General features: G+C 36.4%; 1 long non-coding RNA gene across 1 annotated transcript; it reads right to left on the bottom strand.

Annotated features, from left to right (window-relative positions):
- Positions 1–239: 239 nt before the first annotated feature.
- Positions 240–1124, bottom strand: LOC131696169 (uncharacterized). The gene is made up of 3 exons (XR_009306732.1): positions 729–1124; positions 600–670; positions 240–551 (listed from the first exon to the last, which is right to left on the bottom strand). It is a non-coding gene; the product is annotated as an uncharacterized LOC131696169 (long non-coding RNA).
- Between the last annotated feature and the right edge of the window lie 6162 nt (positions 1125–7286).

Raw genomic sequence — 7286 nt, 5'->3', positions numbered from 1 at the left:
ATTTTGTCCTACACCGAACTAGTTCTCTAAAACGTTTCCCAAATAATAATAATACCAAAAAATCAAAATTGTAGAGAGATCCGTAATTCTGAACCAAAATTAAAACTAAACTAAAGATCACAAAATTATCACATCTAATCTAGCCTTTTATATTTACACTGGCTTTTAACATTATTTACAGTGGTTGGTTTCTTCCCCCCAGAGCTCAGATTAGTGAGTACAAAATGAACGGTCTTACTTGGTATCGCTGGCCAGCCACGACGGTGTTCCAACGACGGATGCGACGGTTTGAAGGATGGCGATCCGGAACGATTCTAGCGGTGTGACTGTGACCGCATGGACCACGGAGGGCGGGAAGGATTGGAAGGCCGCACAGCTCGGCCGATGTAGCGATGGCCGGTAGGCGGGATTCGTGTTTTCCCGGACGAATATCGACGGGATGGTTGCGTTCCCGGATGAAATTTGGCGGAGAACCAGCTGCTTGCCTTCCAGCTACGCCCGTGTGTCACTGGTCCCCAGACCAAACACCCACGTTGAATGGGTTAACGGACCTGTTCAACGTGTATTCTTAGTCTAAGTAATAAAGTAATAAAGCTTACCTTAATTCAGACCAATTCTAGTTCAAAACTATCACAATCCAAGTCACGAACGCGCATCAAAACTCTAAGCACTATTTGAAAAACCGATTAGAGAATTTCTTTGATCTATTTAAAAATTAATTAACTCACAGCTTGTTTTAAAGTTACTACTCGCGCTTCTATAAACCTCTCGAATTCCTCGAAATAACACCTTCACTCAAGTACGGTCTCCACCAAATTGATCGAGAAATGGAATCTCAAACTGTACTGCGCCTTCAGCCCAGTACAGGATTGTTTGATGTACGATCTGATTGGCTACAAAATTGTTTCCGGTTCAAGCTATTGTTTTATTCTAATTAGGATACTGAATTTTGATTGGCTAGGAAGGTGTATCCGTTTTTAATTAATCTTGTATCAGTTGGAGTGAGTGGGTTGGTATACGCCTAAATTTATATATGTTTATAGACGGTTAAGGTCTGTTGGACTAATTATAGTTTTGCTACTCAGCGATAGGGTTTTTTACAAACATTATTTACATGACGGACAGTGGGCTTGGATAATAAAATTGCATGCGCAAATATCGATTGGTTTCAAGACCGATTTTAATTTTTTTTTTACATGTAACAACATGAATTGTTACAAGTGGATCTACCAGTATATCGCTTTGTCTACTCTATAGTAGAAAAATTTCTCTATTAAAGTGCGACGAGTTTCGGTCTTGAGCAAATAGTTACCCAACAATTCTATTCCGAATACAGGAACAGTTGTTAAGAGTGAATATGAATATGAAACGTTAAAGTCAAAATTACCTTATATAGGGAAGACGATTAAATCGATTTTGGCCAGGGCCGCAAATTTTTTTTAGCGACGTCGTAGCGATGAGGATATGGACGAGGATACGAGAGACGGCAGACCGATTGACCCTCAAGTTGTAGTGGATAATGCAACCAAGAAACACAATTTTAATAATTGTTGAATAAAATAAATGTATTGAATAATATGAAAGAAATGAATAATATTAATAATAAGAATAAAACAAAAAATGAATTAAGTTAATAAAATTAATAAAACAAACAACTCTTATTAACTATTTGATGCTCAACTTTTTTCTAGCACTTATAGGGTTCCAAAACCGTTTTCCCTCAAAAGTGCTGGAGTAAAGATACACGAAGAACCTGTTTTCATCAAGATAGGTGCATCTCTAGCAGTGCTAGAACCTGCACAATTTCTACCTTCCGATCCTCAGCACACATCTCATGCAAAATTTTCAATAGTTCAAATGGGTGGTAAAGGTAGTCCAATACAGTTTAAATTGGTAAAAATTATTAGTTTTCAAACATATTTTTAAGGCAACGAAGATATATCAAAATATAAATGTCTCTAGAAGTACTGCTCCACAGAAATTCGATCAGAACAATTGCAGTAACTTCAGTTGTACGGGTGAATCTGGTAGCTGTAAATGCTCAAACAAAAGGTACTAGTCACAGTAATTAGTTTTATTTGTTGTGAGGATATCTCGTCTAACCCCAATGTTATAGTGTTTAAAAACGTTATTGGGTATATGGGCATGCAGGGTTAATTTAAGGGCTGGATGGGGTGGTGGTCTGAGGGGTGATTTAAGGAGATTTTTAAAGGAGGGGAGTGAACAGTAGAGGGGGGGGGTGTAATCCCTCTCCGTAAACCATCAACTACGCCCCTGTTAAAATCCAGAAACCTTATGCGAGTCGAAAAAAAAATTAGGCCGGGATTAGGTTGACGTTTTTCAAAGTGATTGCATAACCTTTCTATATGAGAAAGGCAAAAATGTGCCAAAATCCAAAAAAGTGACTCGTCGTCAAATTTTTTTTCGAGTTTGCATCAAATCTCGACGTTTCATGCACCTTGAACACATTTAGCATCAAAAATAAAAATTCTATTTTTAATTTTTCCTATAGTGTGGCCGCACTCTGAAACCCGTAATTCCGGAACCAGAATTCCGATCGATCCAAAATTCAATAGCAGCCGATGGGAAGGTTGCACCTTTCATTTGAGATTAAGTTTGGGCAAATCGGTCCAGCCATCTCTGAGAAAAATGAGTGACATTATTTGACACATACGCACATACATACACACACACATATACACACATACACACATACAGACTTTTTCCGATCTCGACGAACTGAGTCGAATGGGATATGACACTCGGCCCTCCGGGCCGGGATTAGGTTGACGTTTTTCAGAGTGATTGCATAACCTTTCTATATGAGAAAGGCAAAAAACAGAATAAAATGATTAAAATGACAAATTAAACGATATAAAAAACCTGTTTTTCTCATTCATTTAAACTACACGGGAAAAAATTGTTCCCAAAATCGTGAATAAAGTGCAATGAATTCTGGAACAATCACGTTTTTACGTTATGAAAACAGGATCGTGAACAAAAATCATGTGTTTTATAATTATGTTCAATTTCCCTTCAGTAACGCCCGCTTAACGCTTATTTTAGTGGAACTATTTGTTTTTGTTTTGTAAACTTCAGTCGCGGTTTCCGCCAAGTCATTTCTAATGCGATTTTCAGTACGCGAACTAGTTCACAACTTTATGAACATTATTCATAAAACCAAAGGTTGATTCATGATTATTTTCATATATATAGGAGCCTTAGTTCACGAAATCGAAATATTCGGGATATATTCTCGTGAACTATTTCGCGAAATTCAAAATTGCATTCATGAATCCATTTAATTCTCGTGCGCTAATTCATGAACTCTAATATATTAGGTACGATCCAATATCCGTGCTCGTGAATTAGTGCACAACATCATCAAAAAAATTTCATGTATTCGTGAGCTGGTTCATGATTCCTAATATATGTCAGGATCCAATATCCATGCTCGTGAAATAAGTTCACGAAATCATGAAATATAACTCATTTATTCGTGAACTGGTTCATGCTATCTAGTATAAGTCACAACTCACGTTCATTTTTTGCGAAATAGTTCACGAAATCATTAAATATTACACATGTATTCGTAAACTGGTTCATGATGACTAGTACATGATTTGCAATCTATTTTGCATGCTGGTGATATTTAGAAGATATCGCTAACCATTTACAATTTCATGCAACATGATAATGAAATTTTCCCGTGAACTCTTTCACAAAATTTGGAGAACTTATCGTGGAATCATTTTTATTCCATGCACAAAAATCAGTGTGCAGTTACAAAAATCGCGACTTAGTTCCGGAAATCATGAACATAAATCACTCTACTCATAACTAAAATATCACGATAACGTGAATGGAAATTACAAAAATCGCGACTGAGATCCTGTAATCATAAATTTTAATCCCGCTAGTCTGACAGCAAAATGCGACAGTAAACTCATGAATAAGATGACACAATAACGTGATGAGAAATCACAAGACTCGCGAATAAGCTCTTGAAATCATGAACATCCTTTGACTGTCGGCTGTGTATTCCCAAATCATGAACTAGAATCACAGCAAAAGCTAAACAGGGAACAACAACAGTACCCTATCCGAACACTCAAATGTAACGCCATGTATATATTCGGGGCGAACTAGTTTTTTGAAAACACAAACAGTTTCATGAATTCGAGATTTATTATTCATAATTTCTGGAACTTGGTCATGGTTTTCGTGAAATGTGCAGTTCACGAAATCGTGGCCTTTTTGTTCATGAATTTATGACTGGTTTTTTCGTGTACGATTCCATTGCTGGTTATGTTCAATATAATGGTGGAAATGTCCATTACATAATCAGTATGATTTACACATACATACAATGGATCGACTGCCACGAACTTGAGAAGCTATGTGTCGTAGCTGAAACACTTGAACCCAGCAGCAGATCCAGGAGGATGTCCCGTCCCCGCGAAAAAGTTTCAACTTATTAACAAATTTTAAATTAGTTTCAATTTCAAAATAGTTTTCAAACTCAAAATCATTTCAAACCAAATTTTTCACTGGTTTTACAAACCTACTAGGGAAGTTTATTGAGGAGGAACTAGGAAATTTTCTTCGAGGTGGAGAGGGGTGTGAGTGATGAGGGAAGTTGTGTGTGTGATGGGGGGATAGACCGGGATTAGGTTGACGATGACCAGATTAATTGCATAACCTTTCTATATGAGAAAGGCAGAAAGGTAAGGTGAACTTATAAATATAGGACATCACTTTTTTCACTTAAACTACCATAAAAAACGAACAAAACGCACCAGGGCTTCTAAATTTCGAGAAACATCGTTGATTAAGCTTCAAAAGATACGCTAAAAATTTGGTGCAGTTTGTTTGAATAGAAAAAAAGTTATTCTGAGAAATTAGGGTGAACGTATAAATGTGGGACACACTGTATTTTCCCATGAATGTCAAAAACTTCAAGCAAAATGGGCGGAGGCCTAAAATTGTTCAAATGATATGAAATTTGGCATCTGAGTTTACTTTGCTATTTTCCGATAAATATGTAAAAAGTGCATAACGCAAATGAGTGCTACTTTCTCTTTCGAATATTATGGCTTTATCATAAAACTTTCCAACATTGTTCAATACATATCGAAAGACTCTGATATCTGTGAGTCGAATGGTATAAGAGTGTCGGCCAACAATTTCAAGCAATTTGTAACTCATTTTAATAATTTTTGCATCATTTGTACATTTATTGATTGCCGGTTTATATGGAAATTTCGCATGTGGCCGCATACTTCATCCCGTAACACAGGAACCAGAAGTCCGATTCAAAGGAAATTCTATAGCATTCAATAGGAATGTTCTGGCTTTGATTTGAGACTGATATTGTTAAAATAAAGTCAAACATTTCTAAGAAGCAGATATGAATTAAACTCAGGAACATAACAACTTTCCCGAAGTTTCCGATTCCGCCGAAGTTGTCCAATGTGGTTAACGTGGGTTTTATTGGGCATCAGTGAGCTGAAACTATAAAACCAAACATTTTCAAACACATTTTATGAAGTTTTGTATCTTTTAGATACCATGCTGATTCAGATTTATATGGGAATTTCATGCGTTACCCCACTCTTCAACCTGTAACTCTGGAACCGGAAGTCGGAATTAAATGAAATTCAGTAGCAGCCTATGGGAACGTTGAACCTTTCATTTGAGGCTAAGTTTGAAAAAATCGGTTCAGCAATTCCTGAGTAACCGATGTGCTTATTTTTGGTCACATACATACATACACACGCACACACACACACAAACGCACACACGCACAGACATTTGCCTAACTCGTTGAACTGAGTCGAATAATATAAGAGACTCTGCCCTCCGGGCCTCGGTTAAAAAGTCGGTTTTCAGAGTGAAGGCACAGCCTTTCTATAGGAGAAAGGCAGAAATGCATATTTTTTCGTCATTTCACGGAGTTGGACTGAAAAATAGAAAAAGTGATCAAGTGTCATCAATCTTCCCTATATATAAATGCTCAGTAAACAATTGAATTAAATCGAAATTCATGTAGTTTTCAATTTTTGGTCACACGACTCTTCATAGTGCAACGTTTCGAATGAATCCATCTTAATCTTCAGGGTAAATCAGGGTTTGAGCATAAATTAGTTATAGTTTCTAATAATACAAATATTTTCAAATTTTATCAAATCTACAAATATTTTCTTTTTTAAGTGGAATGTAATATTAAGTTTGTTCCCACGAGTGGTTCTGCTCTACACTGAAAAGGGAAAACTACAGGGAAACAGCAGACAAAAATAGACCAACACAATTACATCGCCGACATCAAATTAGCTCACGTATTAACAAATATTTCAGATTAGTTGAAGAACTTATGAAATAAACTGGAATCAGCATATTAACGGCTCACGGAGACGAGAGCTAAAATGATGACGTAATAGTTGAAGACAAGAAGCAAGAGCGGAGCCATGAGTTGAATCAAAGCTCAAAGGTCGAGCCATTTCATGTGAATCCTATACATTTTTCTTTTATAAGAAATGTAAAAATATGCTATCGGGCTTATACCTATTTATATCATTATTTAAGTCAATGTTTGTATGTATATGATTTATGGACTCCGAAACGGCTATTGTATGCTATTGATTGGGGATTATCTTCCCGCCAGATGGCGCTTCAGAATAAATTGTATTTTCCTCCTATTTCGTTGAAAGTCACAGCAACGCGCATTGGGTATTAGCTAGTTACCAATAAATTTGAAATCATAAACTGTCGCTCCTTTTTAAAACCACTGGTACCCTAACGTAACTTTTTTTAATTATTAAATTTAATTTTACAGTAGATAGTTATGCAATAAGGCCATTTCTTAGGAAAAAAAATCACTATTAAAATTTCTTAGTGAATCTGCTATTATAATTAGGAGCAACATTCCCAAATTGCAAATTGTTTTGTGCACTGGTTCATGAGTTATGTTGCCCACCGCAAGCGATACCAAATATAAACGTTCCAGTTCTAAAATCTCTGTTTCGAGAATTTTCAATCGAAAAACCCCAAGAAAGTTGATACATACCCTTTATTAACGGGTGTTCAAAAAAAATAAGAATGCTTACCTTTCTGTAATTAAAGAAAGGAGCGCAATTTTTTTTTCTCTCCAAAAGAATTGCTCTCTGGATTCCCTAGAAATGAGTGTCATGTTTCTTTTCGCGTCGAAACAGCAAGAACTCCGCGAGTGTGTTGTACGGTTTTACGAAACGCATGGTCATCGTAGAAAAAAGTTTACGGTAGACCAC

The sequence above is a fragment of the Topomyia yanbarensis genome, unplaced genomic scaffold, assembly GCF_030247195.1.
Source record: "Topomyia yanbarensis strain Yona2022 unplaced genomic scaffold, ASM3024719v1 HiC_scaffold_82, whole genome shotgun sequence".
Taxonomy (NCBI): Eukaryota; Metazoa; Arthropoda; class Insecta; order Diptera; family Culicidae; genus Topomyia; species Topomyia yanbarensis.
This window is presented reverse-complemented; position numbering and strand designations above follow the sequence as displayed.